Consider the following 12,899-nt stretch of genomic DNA (forward strand, 5'->3'; position numbering starts at 1 on the left):
GGGTTTCACCGTGGTCTCGATTTCCTGACCTTGTGATCCGCCCGCCTCGGCCCCCGAAAGTGCTGGGATTACAGGCGTGAGCCACCGCGCCCGGCCTAGCTTTTACTTTTTTTCCCCTAACTCTTCAGGCATCTTCTAATAGTGAGGAAAGCAGAAGCCTTTCATGGAACTTGAAATGTAGGATCATGGCAGCTGTGTCTGCTGAAGGCAACATCTATGTTTGCATGGCTGTTGAGGTGGTTGTGTTGTAAACATGGATTCTAAGGATGACTGTAGGATAGGAGCCTCTACTTGTGGCTATATTTTAGGTTCTGATAACTGATCACCTTTCAACCTCTTACTTCATATTTCTGTTGTCTGGAAGGCAGTCTTTGCGATCACAAATTTTGAAGGTTCATGGTATGCTGTGTTTTAATTATGTTAATTACATAATTTACATACTTAAATCAACTTTCAGTTGGTGAAATCACACAGACTACTTTTTCTTGGAGTTAGCTCCTTATGGTCTTAGTAAGATCTGTTCTCTCACTAATTTTTTGCCTAGGTTTCTTATTATTGTGAGTGATGTCAAAAGAATAGAACCTTTTTTTCTTTTTTTGACAAACTTTCTTTTTTTTGCCACTGTAGACTTAAACTTTGTTAATATATGAAAGCTACACTTATTTCCAATTCAAGGTAATTATATCTGTACTTTTTGATGTTTTTTCTGTCACAGACTTCGCAGCTTCAAGAATAGAGCATTGTAATGAAGACCATATCATGATAAAATATCCTTGATTTTGTGTTTCAGAGTACCAGTGAACACAAATAGAATCAGTATATACTGTATATATGAAGGATTATTTTGAAAAAAAATCCAAAGGGAAGAACTCACAAGGACCACCTATATAAAGTTATTACATATTTGACAACACTGCGTTGGACTCTGTTGGGCTCCCAGATAGGTGGGAGAACATATATTTGAAAAGGAGAGGTACTCATTTGGCTTATACTTTTTGAGTAGTATACACTAAACTTTGTATAAGAAGTGAGTAAAAATCTTCAGTGAATGTTTTCTTAAGCCATAGTTCTTAAGGTACAATTTCAGAGAATGATAAACACATAAGATTGTGAATGTATTAAAGCAAATGCCTCTCTATTTCAGTGAATCAGAATGAGAACATTTCTTAATTTTATCGGATTCTTCATTTGTACTTGTTTTTAGATTGTGTGTAAGATTTTGCTGTTTATTCACGATTTTGCTGTTTGTGTAGATGTTGAATCTCTTTGCTTTTTCTTAAATAGCAATGATAGGAATTTCCCGTGGAATATGAACATTAAAATTGAAATGTAGAAGGGCCAGCATGGTGGCTTATGCCTGTAATCCCAGCACTTTGGGAGGCTGAGGTGGGCGGATCACTTGAGGGTCAGGAGATTAAGAACAGCCTGGCCAACATGGTGAAACCCTATCTCTACTAAAAATAAAAAAATTAGCCAGGCATGGTGGCGGGCACCTGTAATCCCAGCTACTTGGGAGGCTGAGGCCAGAGAATCACTTGAGCCTCGGAGGTGGAGGTTGCAGTGAGCCAAGATCGTGCCCTTGCACTCCAGTCTAGGTGACAGAGTCAGACCCTATCTCAAAAAAAAAAAAAAAAAAAAAGGAGAAATGTAGGTTGTAGAAGTGTAGAAATTAAAATGTAGACTACAGAATAGATTGTAAGGTTTAGAAAACAATTCAGGCTTTCATCATTTAACTGGTGTACTTGACGATCTGTGAAGATTTGTCCTAATTTTATATGGCTTTGTACATGGAAGCTTGGAATCGAGGGGCCAGAGAGGGAAAACTCTTTGCTAGCACTCTTTGTGCATTCCTGAAAAGTTTATTAGAGAAAAGCGAAGGTCAGCTGTAATCCCTAATGAAAGAATAAGAATATTGATTTCTCAGTCAGTCATACTCTGGTTGGAAAGAGGTACTGTTCATTAAAAAAATTAAAAATTACATTCTGGATTAGTAAATTTCATATAAAGTCTGAATTTTTACTATTTACTAATGTTAATCAGTTTTTTTTGTTGCATGGCTGACAGACTTATTGCTTCTGAAAACTAATAGTATTCCCATGTTCAGCAGGGTCTAGAATTCTGTGGTAATTAATGGTCATTGTTTCTATAGAGATTTTATTACATTATTCTTTGGCTTCTATTGCTGAATACTATATAAGTCTAAATTTCTTCTTCAGTACTCTTTTCTGTGTTGCTTTCAAGATTTGTTTGGGTTACAGAGTGTTACTACAAATATGTTTAAATATCTTTTATTCTGTTCCAATTTTGTTGCCTTTCCTGAATTGGAAGATTCATAGCTTTCAGCAGTTTTTGAAAATTCTCAGCCACTGTTTTTCTTTGTTCTTTCCTCTCCTTGAATTCCCATTTGATTTATTGGACATTCTCATTGTATCCTTTATGTCTGTTAATTTTTCTTTCATATTTTCCCTTATGTATAATTTTTTGTGGTACATTGTCAGTTTTTTAATCAAGTCTGTCTTGTTTGATAATTGAGTTTTGTATAGTTATCAGGCCATTTGGCTTTTAATTTCTGGGGGTGTTTGTATGTCTGTGTGTGCATATGTATGCATACACATAATTTATAAAGTTCAAGTTCTAATTTTTCTTTTTTTTAATGAGTGTTTTCTGTGTTGCTGATTTCTTTTATAACTAATGGCTGATATTTTTGTTTTAATAGTCTTTCACATTCTGTTATCAGTTCTTTGGGATCTACTCCCTGTTTGTATGTGCTACTCTTGTTCATTTTGATTGGAAGTTCACTTTTGACAGGAGAATATCTGCAAATACTGTACTGTACAGACTAGATTGGATAGAGGTAGTTTTTTTCCAGAGGGATTTTTCCTTCCCAAGAGTTTTTCCTGAGTCACAGGGCTTTTGTGGCCGTTGATCCATTTTTTTTTTCTTTTTATTGAGATGGAGTCTCGCTCTGTCACCCAGGGTGGAGTGCAGTGGCGCAATCTTGGCTCACTGCCAACCTCTGCTGCACAGGTTCAAAGCGATTCTCGTGCCTCAGCCTCCGGAGTAGCTGGGATTAACAGGCTCCCGCCACCATGCCCGGCTAATTTTTTGTATTTTTAGTAGAGATGGGGTTTCACCATGTTGGCCAGGCCGTTCTTGAACTCCTGACCTCAGGTGATCTGTGAGCCATTTTTATGTTAATATTTGTGGTAGGAAGCGGGCAGTAGGGGAGTGTTCTGGATTGGCAGAGACTGTAGATAAGAATTTATGATTGTAAAATCTTAATGGAGACTTTTGGGTTTTGGAAAAGCAAACAAGCTTTCTCTTGTGTCTTTTTCGCATTTGTGCCAACACTACTTATGAAATCTATTTTTTTTTTTCAACTTACTGATTTGAAATGGCACTGTGATAATATACCGAACTCTTTGTTTGTATTTGGGCTATTTTGCCTTTAATTGGGTGTTATTGGACAAAGTTTAAACATTCTTGTTTTCATAAGCAAAACTTTTTTAGTAGAGTCATTTTTGACAGTATTTGATATTCTCATTTACATTTCATGTTTAGTTTGTGAGATGTTTTAGGTATTATGTCTTTTCTGGGGATAAGCAAGAATAAATGTTTTAGGTATTATGTCTTTTCTGGGGATAAGCAAGAATAAATTATTCTTGAATTCACTTTTGATTTATTGGACATTCATCATTGTATCCTTTATGAATAAATTATTCTTGCTTATCCCCAGAAAAGACATAATACTTAAAACATCTGATCATTTTAGTACTTCCATTGTTGAGTGACCTAAGGTGATCCACCTTAAATTTAATTTCATTAAGTTTAAGCATCAGTTATTAAGACTACCTGGTGGTAGTGGGATTGGACAGATTTGTTAAGGTTAGGGTAGAGATAGGACCATTGGGAGAAGTTACAGGGTGATGTGATTTTGGATCAAAACTAAAAAGAACTTGTCTTTCTAAAGAAATAAAGGGGGTTTATGGGAGGTGTTCATCCCTGCTTTTCAAGCATAGGCTGGCTGCCTGTTTCAGCTGGGTCTAATCTCTGAGTGGCTAGTTGGATTAGATGGCCCTTTCTTAGGAATCTTATGAAAGGAAAAGTAGGTCAAGATGGTAGATTTAAGGGGAGGAAATCTTCTGTACATGGTGTAGCTGTTTTGCAGTTACATTATTGGTATGAATTTCATGTTGTAATGTTAATTTTTGAACAGTTTTGATGACTTACGTTCTTTTGTCTTTGAAAACTGATTTTATGTGTTGATTTGAAAGACTTTTAAAAAGTTATTAATTTTTTTGGTATTAAAGCTTTCAGTTTGTCTAATTAGAAATTAGATTTTTTTTAACAGAATAAAGTTTTAACCAGATTATTTCCTATGAAATTGTTTTTAAATGAGCAGTGTCTTTTCATGAGAAAATGGGCTGGTTTGGGCATGATGAGTAAGCAAAAGTCTAAAAGATACTTTCAGCAGCTATCATCTCTGCAATTCCTTTTCAGATTCTTGAGAAAGCTGTTCAAATGGATTGATCTCATGAAAGGGGAAAAAGTTTGATTAAAAAATAGAAGTCTCATTTGTTGTGACATGATACCTAATGGAGAAATTAAATTTCATTACTCATTTCTGGCATTAGTTGTATTCATTTCAGATTGGGGTAGCAGTACTTTAGAATGGATATTGCTGAAGTAAGGGGTGTGTTAATAAGATGTGAGTCATAGAAATAACTGCCTTGCAGTTTAAAAGGAGAAATTATACCATAGCTTTGAAATTTTAATGTGGTCTATAAAGTTAATCTTAGAAAAGATACTGTAAATGAGATTCCCATGTTGAGGAATTCAGTGTTTGGATTTCCTGGATTGTTTTGTCTTTTGCTTACTTCGAATGTTTTTCCTCTTATTTTAAAAGATAATTGTTTAATTGTGTTGTGCACTCCGGGGCCATTATACTTTTGGTGTAGTGACTGACTAGGACAATAGGAATTTAGATGAGTTTTTGCATTTTGATGGCCATTTCAGGAAATGGTTAATGCTTTGTCTATTTTTCTCATTGAGTTTTTTGTTTTTTTAAATCGATTGGTAGAATCATTTATTTTTAAAAATTCTTACTGCAAATGGAATATCCTTACAAAAATTTAAACATATAGAACTATGTAAAATGAGCCTATGTATTTTCTTGTGTTTTCAAGTACTTTATATTTTTTCTTGTTTTCAGATAGATTTTCGCTCTGTCACGCAGGCTGGAGTGCAGTGGCATGACCTTGGCTTACTGCAGCCCTTTGCCTCCTGGATTCAAGTGACTCTCATTGCCTCAGCCTCCTGAGTAGCTGGGATTGTAGGTGTGTGCCACCACACTCAGCTAAGTTTTGTATTTTTGGTAGAGACAGGGTTTTATCATGTTGGCCAGGCTGGTCCTAAACTCCTGCCTCAAGTGATCCACACGCTGTGGCCTCTGAAGGTGCTGGGATTATAGGTGTGAGCCACCATGCCTAGCCCTCAAGTGCTTTATATTTTTTCTTATGTTTGAAACTTTATTTGCATGTTTTTAGTTGATTTGAATGATACAGCCTTCTACTGATTGGAAATAACTTAGAGTAAACTGAATTTTTGTATGTATTTGGATTTGTTTTAGATTTTGAATTCAATTATTATTTTCTTATCTTTATCATACTGCAGTATGTTGCTGCCTTGCTGTATTAGTTGAAACCATTTACTGTCTCATAGAATTCTGTGCATGTGTATATAGATAAAGAATAAGTGCTCTGGAATTTTAGGAGGAGAACTAGCTGTGGACAGGGTGCTTGAGCTGGAAGAGTAGAACCACATGGAGGCTCAAGTTAGGCTTTTTGCTCTAGTTAGTTTTGTAGATACTATATACTTCCTTTCTCAGTGAGATTATAAATTCATTTAAAGTCAGCAAATTTATTTGTGAACACTGTTAAATACCCTGCATTCAAAAACCTAAGTGGAAAATTAAAACGAGTGCAACTTACAAAGAATGAAAACTACAACAATAATTGTAATGTGTTTTATAAGACCTTCAACACTGGTTTTTTTTTTTTTGTTTTTTGAGACAGGGTCTCCCTCTGTCACCCAGGTTAGAGCGCAGAGGTGAAATCATGACTTCCTGTAGCCTTGAGCTCCTGTGCTCAAGTGATCTTTCTGCCTTGTTCTCCTGAGCATCTGGGACTACAGGTGCATGCCACTACATCTAGCTGGTTTTCTATTGTTTGTAGAGACAGGGTTCTGCTATGTTGCCCAGGATGGTCTTGAACTCTGGGCTCAAGCAATCCTTTCTCCTTGGCCTCCCAGAGTGCTAGAATTACAGGCGTGAGCCACCATGCCTGGCCACCATCTTTTTTACACTTATTCTCTGCTTCTGACTTTGCTTCTCATTTCATAAAGAGAATCGTAGCATTAGGAACAGAATTTTCACAAATGTCTATACCATCTGCCTCCTTTCCTGTCCTGGGTCTGTGCTTTTGTATTCTTCCTTCTCTGTATTCCTACAGATGAACTGTCTGTGGTACCATTTAAGGCCAATCAGTCTATCTACTTGTCCAAATTCTGTCCTTTCTTGCTATTTGAAAACATTGCCTCTCACTCCTGCATCAGTAGTCTTTCCCTTTCTACTGAATCGTTTTTTTTTGTCAGCATATTATCATGCTGTAATTTCTCCCATCTTTAAAAACCAAACTCTTAACCTCATATTCTCCTCCAAGTTCCATCTTGTTTCTCTGCATCCTTTCACAGGAAGGCTGCTTCAAAGAGTTGTCCACACTTGCTAGAGTTCTTCTAACTTTTAAATTCGTTTCAATCAGGTTTTGATCACCACTACTCTACTGCTTTGGTTAAAGTCACCAGTAACGTCTATGTTGCTAAATTCAGAAGTCAATTACTAGTTTTCATTGTGTTTTACTTACCAACCCCATTTGACAAAATTGATCCGTCTCTCCTCCTTAATAGACCGTATTCATCTGGCATCCAGGACAGCACACTCCTGGTTTTCTTTCTACCTCTCCTCTCTCCCTCGAGAGTTCTTCATCTTCCTGTTGTTGAATTTCAGTGCTTCAGTCTTGAGACCTGGTCTCTATTTATACCCATTTGTTTGGGATTTTATCCAAGTTTATGGCTTTAAATATAATCCTTTTGCTGAATACTTGCAAATTTATATTTCTAGCCTTCACTTCTCACGTGACAACTCTTTTGTTTAGCTGTCTACTGGACATCTCCACTTACCTAAAACCTAACTCCTTGTCTTCAACCTTAACCATGTCCCTGCCACATTCCCCTATCTCAGTAAAGGGCAGCTCCTTTGTTTTTGGTCTAGTCTAAAAGATTTGGAATTGCCTTTGGCTTTGTTTATTCTCTCATACCCTACATCCAGTCCATCAGCAAATCATCTTGGCTCTACCTTTATAAAGTATCAAAAATTTGATCACCTCACCTGCTACCATCATCTCTAAATTATTTCAGTTGTCACCTAACAGTTTTCCCTGATTTCACTTTCTCCCTACACCCTTCGCTAGTCACACCCCTCCAGTAGTTTTCCCATATTACTGAGAGCGTTAGCCACAATCCTTTTCCTGTAAGAAACAACATGAATTGTTAACCACATCCCCTCTCCCTTTCAAATTCTCTTTGACCTCATCAGTTTATCCTTCTGTTCGTTCTGCCTGAACCATGTTGTCCTTACTGCTCTTGCTCATATATAGCAGGTATGTTACTGTCTCATGGTCTTTGTGCTTGCTCTTCCCTCATTCACTGTATTTTGCTCTTCACTTAGATACAGATAGCAACATGGCTCTATCTTTCACTTATTTCAGGTCTTTATTGAGATGTCATTTTTTAAAAATGAAATCATCTCTGACCATTCTACTCTAAATTTTAACCATTAGGAGTTTGAGACCAGCCTGGGCAACATGGCAAAACTCTGTCTCTAAATAATTAAAAAAATAAATAAATAAAATTTAACCACTGTCCACATCTTCCTGTTCTCCCTATTTCTCTTCCCTGCTTATCACTATTCTTGCTACTTATTGCCCTTTCATATACTGCATACTAATTGTTGGTCTGTCTTACCACTTAGTAGAATGTTAGCTCTGTAAGTGCAGAGTTTGTGGCCCTTTTACTGCTGTCTACTCAGAATGTCCTAGAGCAGTCCTGACATATGGTCAGTGCTAAATAACAAATGAATAATAAAGACTTATTGTGGAAGAGAGTTGAAATTACATATTCATAGGTTGGATTTAAGCTGGGTTTTGAAGGTTAGGTGGAGATTTCATACAAAGGACAAGGCAAAGATTTTTAGATTTGATTGCAGTGATAAGGTGAGGTGCTTTAAATGGAACTTTAGAAAGTGGTTCCTCTGATTGCCTGATTTAGAATCCATAGTAGCCTCCTCCTGCTGATTTTTCCCACTTGATTGACTGCTGATCTTTTCTAGCTAGTGGTCCCATATTTTCTTCAAAATCTGATCTACAACTCCCAGATAGGAACGTATTCCTATATTCTTAATCTTGGCAAGGGGTTTTCTCATTTATGGAACCTTCCAAGCATGACGTGGGAATTGTCTTACTAGAGTCCTCACTCACTTTCAGATAGTTGAGTTTTCTTGTTAGTTGTTCCAAGTATTTCTGTGTTGAAATTGATTTACTGTCATCAGATCTACTTAAACTATTGAAAGTCATTTTAATTGATCTCCTTGCAGCTATTTTTAACCTATCCATTTGGTTTTATTTATGTGTTTATTTTATTTATTTATTTATTTATTTGAGACGGAATATTGCTCTGTCGCCCAGGCTGGAGTGCAGTTGGGGATCTAATTCTTTAGCTTGTTTCTTCTACCTCTTGTTCATGATGGCTTATCACATGTTCTGTTATTTTTTTGTGGGCTCATATCTGGATAATAATTTTTAAAAACCTTAAGGAGCCTGACTTGGGGAAGGATTCCACGGAAGAGGTTATGCATTTGCTTCTACCGTGGGTACTCTGGGCACCACCAAGGGGGGACCACTTACATTTTTTGGTTGGCATATCCAAGATCATGCAAGTAGTTTGGACCCTAAAGCCATGTGAGAAGAAACTCATGGTTAAAATTTTTAAGTAAGACTGAGTGAAGGCCGAATTGGAACTAAAAGTCAAGACTCTTGCCTTGCATTTTACTGCTTCATTATATTGCTATTTACTAATCTTAAAATAATTTACTTTTGCTCAGGATGTATCTATAATATAACACACATACTATATTCGAAGGTTATCAACTACATGATGCCTAATATTTAATTTTAGCAGGAGGAGTTCATTGTAGCTAAACCTTTTGCGGAATGGAAATTTACCAATAGTAAACTTTTTATCACTGTAGAGTACTTAACCATAAATCATTTTTCTTAAAAAAAGATTAACGTGTCTGGTTAAAAAAAGTGAGATAGTATTGTGGGTTTAAAGAAAGGTAAACGTGGTATGAAGAAGAGTGGCACGTTTGGAATGCCAAGTATTTAGATTCAGTGTGATCAGATTACAGATAGCTTTTTTTGTTCTTGTTGTTGTTTTTTTAACCTATGAACATTATTATTACAAATAACCTGTAATAATAGCTTTCAGCTTAGGCCTCACAGCTACTTCTGTCATATTTTAACTGTATTCAAATAACGAAATCAAGCTCTTATAGGCTGCTCTGGGAGCCTGTATATCTTAAGGGTGTATTCGTTTAGTTGTCTGTTGATTTATACCGGAACTTTTATGGAATTTTGCATTCCTGTGTTGAAAATTACCTTTCCCTCAACTTACTGCTTTTGTTTTTTTCGAATGTGTCTGCTTGCTTTGTATGTTTTTTGGTGGAAAAATACTTTCACTGTGTTCAGATTTCAGTCTTGAATTTTGATTTGTTAAGTTTTTGCTAATGGTTTTTTTGAGTCACCCTAACTGATAAAATTGTGTCAATTGAAGTACAGAAATATTGATAAAAATTTTTTTGTGTCATTTGCTTTCAATGTTTTTAATGTGAAGAAAAGGATAGCAGAAGCAAGAGCAACTGAAACCCTAGAGTAAGAAAATATAATTCAAAATTGTTGTGTTACTTGAAATTTAATAGTATACTTATCAAACTGCCTCAGTTTTTTCTCGTAATATGAATAATTCTTATGTTTATATATTTAAGCTGTTGAAGTTTAGTACTGTGCATTCAGGTTGGTTACTTAAATTATTGTTTTAATGTGAAATTTTAAAAGTTGAACAATTAAACAGTAAAATGTGTGTAATAATCTCCCTTCAAAAAAATGTAATGATTCTCATTTTTTAGGTATCATCTATGAGTGTATATAATACTCAACACAAAAATTTTAATCTTTCTTCTATGTAGCGTATTTTGCTGCATTACAATCTTAATTATTTTAAATGGTCGTATGATGTTTCTTCACATGTCCCACGCTGAAACAGTTTCATTGTTTTATTATATAAACAGTGTGGTCTGTCTTGTATATACATAAATATATTATCCTTTTTGGTTAAGCAGTTCTATTGAAATTCTAATAATTGCCACCAGATTTTTATATCACTTAAAATTTTAGGTTTCACCTCTTTGTTATATTAGTATAAACGGGTCATTGTGCCTTCTGAGAAGTTTATAAGATTTAACTCAGTGATGTGTCTCAGTTTTTATATGAACAAATGTAAGTTATAGGAGGGCAAGTAAATAGAATTTTAAAACTATTTGATTAGTATTTGTAATACGTACTCTGATGAAACACAACTTACATATCATGCATGTTAACTTATTATAATTATTTTTGTAGTTCTTTTAAGATAGGGCAGGAATGAAAACTCTCATTGTAGAGCAGGATTTTAAACTTGGGGCCCGGACATATTCTTCAGGGAATCCAGAAACCTTCTGGAGATTATATGTAAAAACTTAGTGAGTGTGGATACTTTTTTTCTTTGAGAAAGAGGGTCAGTATCTTTATCAGTTTCTTGAAAGATTTATGTCCAAGTAAAAGATAAAAGACAATGGTGTGGAATGTGGTTTTAAAATAGTTTGGACTTACTTTCCTATCATTCCATGGATATTTGTCTCCTGGTTCTCTTGACAGAGAAATGCTCTTTACCACCACTGGCTGTTTATTGCTTTCAGATTGGAATCTATTATGACTTGTGTGTGATGAGGTTAAAGAGGTAACTAATACTACAAAGGGTTAGCCAGGCTAGGTGGTACATGCCTGTAGTGTAGTTGCAGCCACTTGGGAGGCTGAAATGGGAAGACCTCTATAGTTTGATGCTGCAATGCACTATCATAGGGATTGTGAAGAGCCAATGTGGTCCAGCCTGAGCAGTGTATATATAGAGACCCCATTTCTTAAAAAAAAAAGTGTAAAAATATTATAATTTTTTTGTAATAACTCAGGTTGTGAGTTAGCAAAAATCAGCAGTGTTAATGATTTCTTCCATGTGTGAAAGAACAGCATAAGTGTCTACATGTCTCCATTTTTCAACTCAACAAACATGCATTGAATTGCATACTGTGGACTTAAAAAATTTTAATGACCTGGTTCTTATCACCCAGAGCTAAATTAACGTTTTCTCAACCTCTTTCCTTTTATTTTTCAATTTTGCCTCCCTGCTTTTAAATCTTTCTGTGTGTGTTCTTCCCTGAATTTTCCTGTTTCATTTTCGGTTCCTATTTGTCTCTTGTTTTTTCCTCCGTATATAATTCTGATGCTCGTGGGTATAATGTGAATCTGAGGTATATTAATTGGTATGGTAGTATTTATTCAATAGACACTCATGTTTTGCCTTTTTAAAATAATATTTTAAGAATTTCTCATAAACAAAGTTTAAAACTAGAGTATTAAGGCAAATGAGACTGTACCCATGATTTTGGCATAACTCCTTAGTTACTGAACTTGCGTATATAAAATGTTTCGATCATATAAATACATATGATTTTGACTTTTTAGCAGCATTGAATTGAAGTTTTAGGTTCATGGTTTAATACCTATACTTTGAGTTGATATTTGCTGATTGAAAACATTGTGATGTTGAATGTTGAATGTTTACTTTTTTCAGTTTTTATGTAATGTTGCTGTGAGCTTTTTTTTTTTTGGAAGACAGAGTCTTGCCTTGTCACCCAGGCTGGAGTGCAGTGGTGCGATCTCGGCTCACTGTCACTGCAACCTCTCCCTGCTGGGTTCAGGTGATTCTTTTGCGTCAGCCTCCTGAGTAACTGGGTTTACAGGTGTGTACCACCACGCCCGGCTGATTTTTATACTTTTAGTAGAGATGGGGTTTCACCATGTTGATCAGGCTACTCTCAAACTCCTGACCTCAAGTAATCCACCCGCATTGGCCTCCCAAAGTGCTGGGATTACAGGCGTGAGCCACCGCGCCTGGCCTGTGAACATCTTTCTATATGTTTTTTTTTTCTTGCAAATAAATTCCTAAGGATAAAGAATTGGGATTATATTGAGTTAAAGAAATGCAAACATTTTCTTCTTTTTTATTCTTCTAAAAAAAAAAAAAGCAGGATACAGGTGGAGAACGTGCGTGTTTATTACATAGGTATATGTATGTCATGGTGGTTTGCTGCATCTGTTGACCCATCCTCTAAGTTCCCTCCCTTCAACACCCACCCCCCAACAGGCCCTGGTGTGTGTTGTTCCCCTCTCTGGGTCCATATGTTCTCAGTGTTCAACTCCCACTTACGAGTGTGAACATGCATTGTTTGGTGTTCTGTTCCTGTGTTAGTCTGCTGAGGATGATGGCTTCCAGCTTCTTCCATGTCCCTGCAAAAGACATGATCTCATTCCTTTTTATGGCTGTAGCAAACATTTTCTTGATTCTTAATCTCTTTGTGTCTACGTAGGTTCCTCTAAATGCATAGTGAGTCTCACATGAGCTCAAGTGAAGGT

At 35.9% G+C, this 12,899-nt stretch overlaps 1 protein-coding gene across 1 annotated transcript in view; it reads left to right on the forward strand.

Annotated features, from left to right (window-relative positions):
* KTN1 (kinectin 1 (kinesin receptor)) overlaps positions 1-12,899 on the forward strand; it is a 103,700-nt gene that overhangs the window by 14,884 nt on the left and 75,917 nt on the right. Inside the window, exon 2 of the mRNA XM_011961860.1 lies at positions 5,213-5,336. The gene's annotated coding sequence lies outside the window, so the exon portion shown is untranslated. The remainder of the gene's footprint in view (positions 1-5,212; positions 5,337-12,899) is intronic.

Source organism: Colobus angolensis, unplaced genomic scaffold (assembly GCF_000951035.1).
Source record: "Colobus angolensis palliatus isolate OR3802 unplaced genomic scaffold, Cang.pa_1.0 Scaffold57, whole genome shotgun sequence".
Lineage (NCBI taxonomy): Eukaryota > Metazoa > Chordata > Mammalia > Primates > Cercopithecidae > Colobus > Colobus angolensis.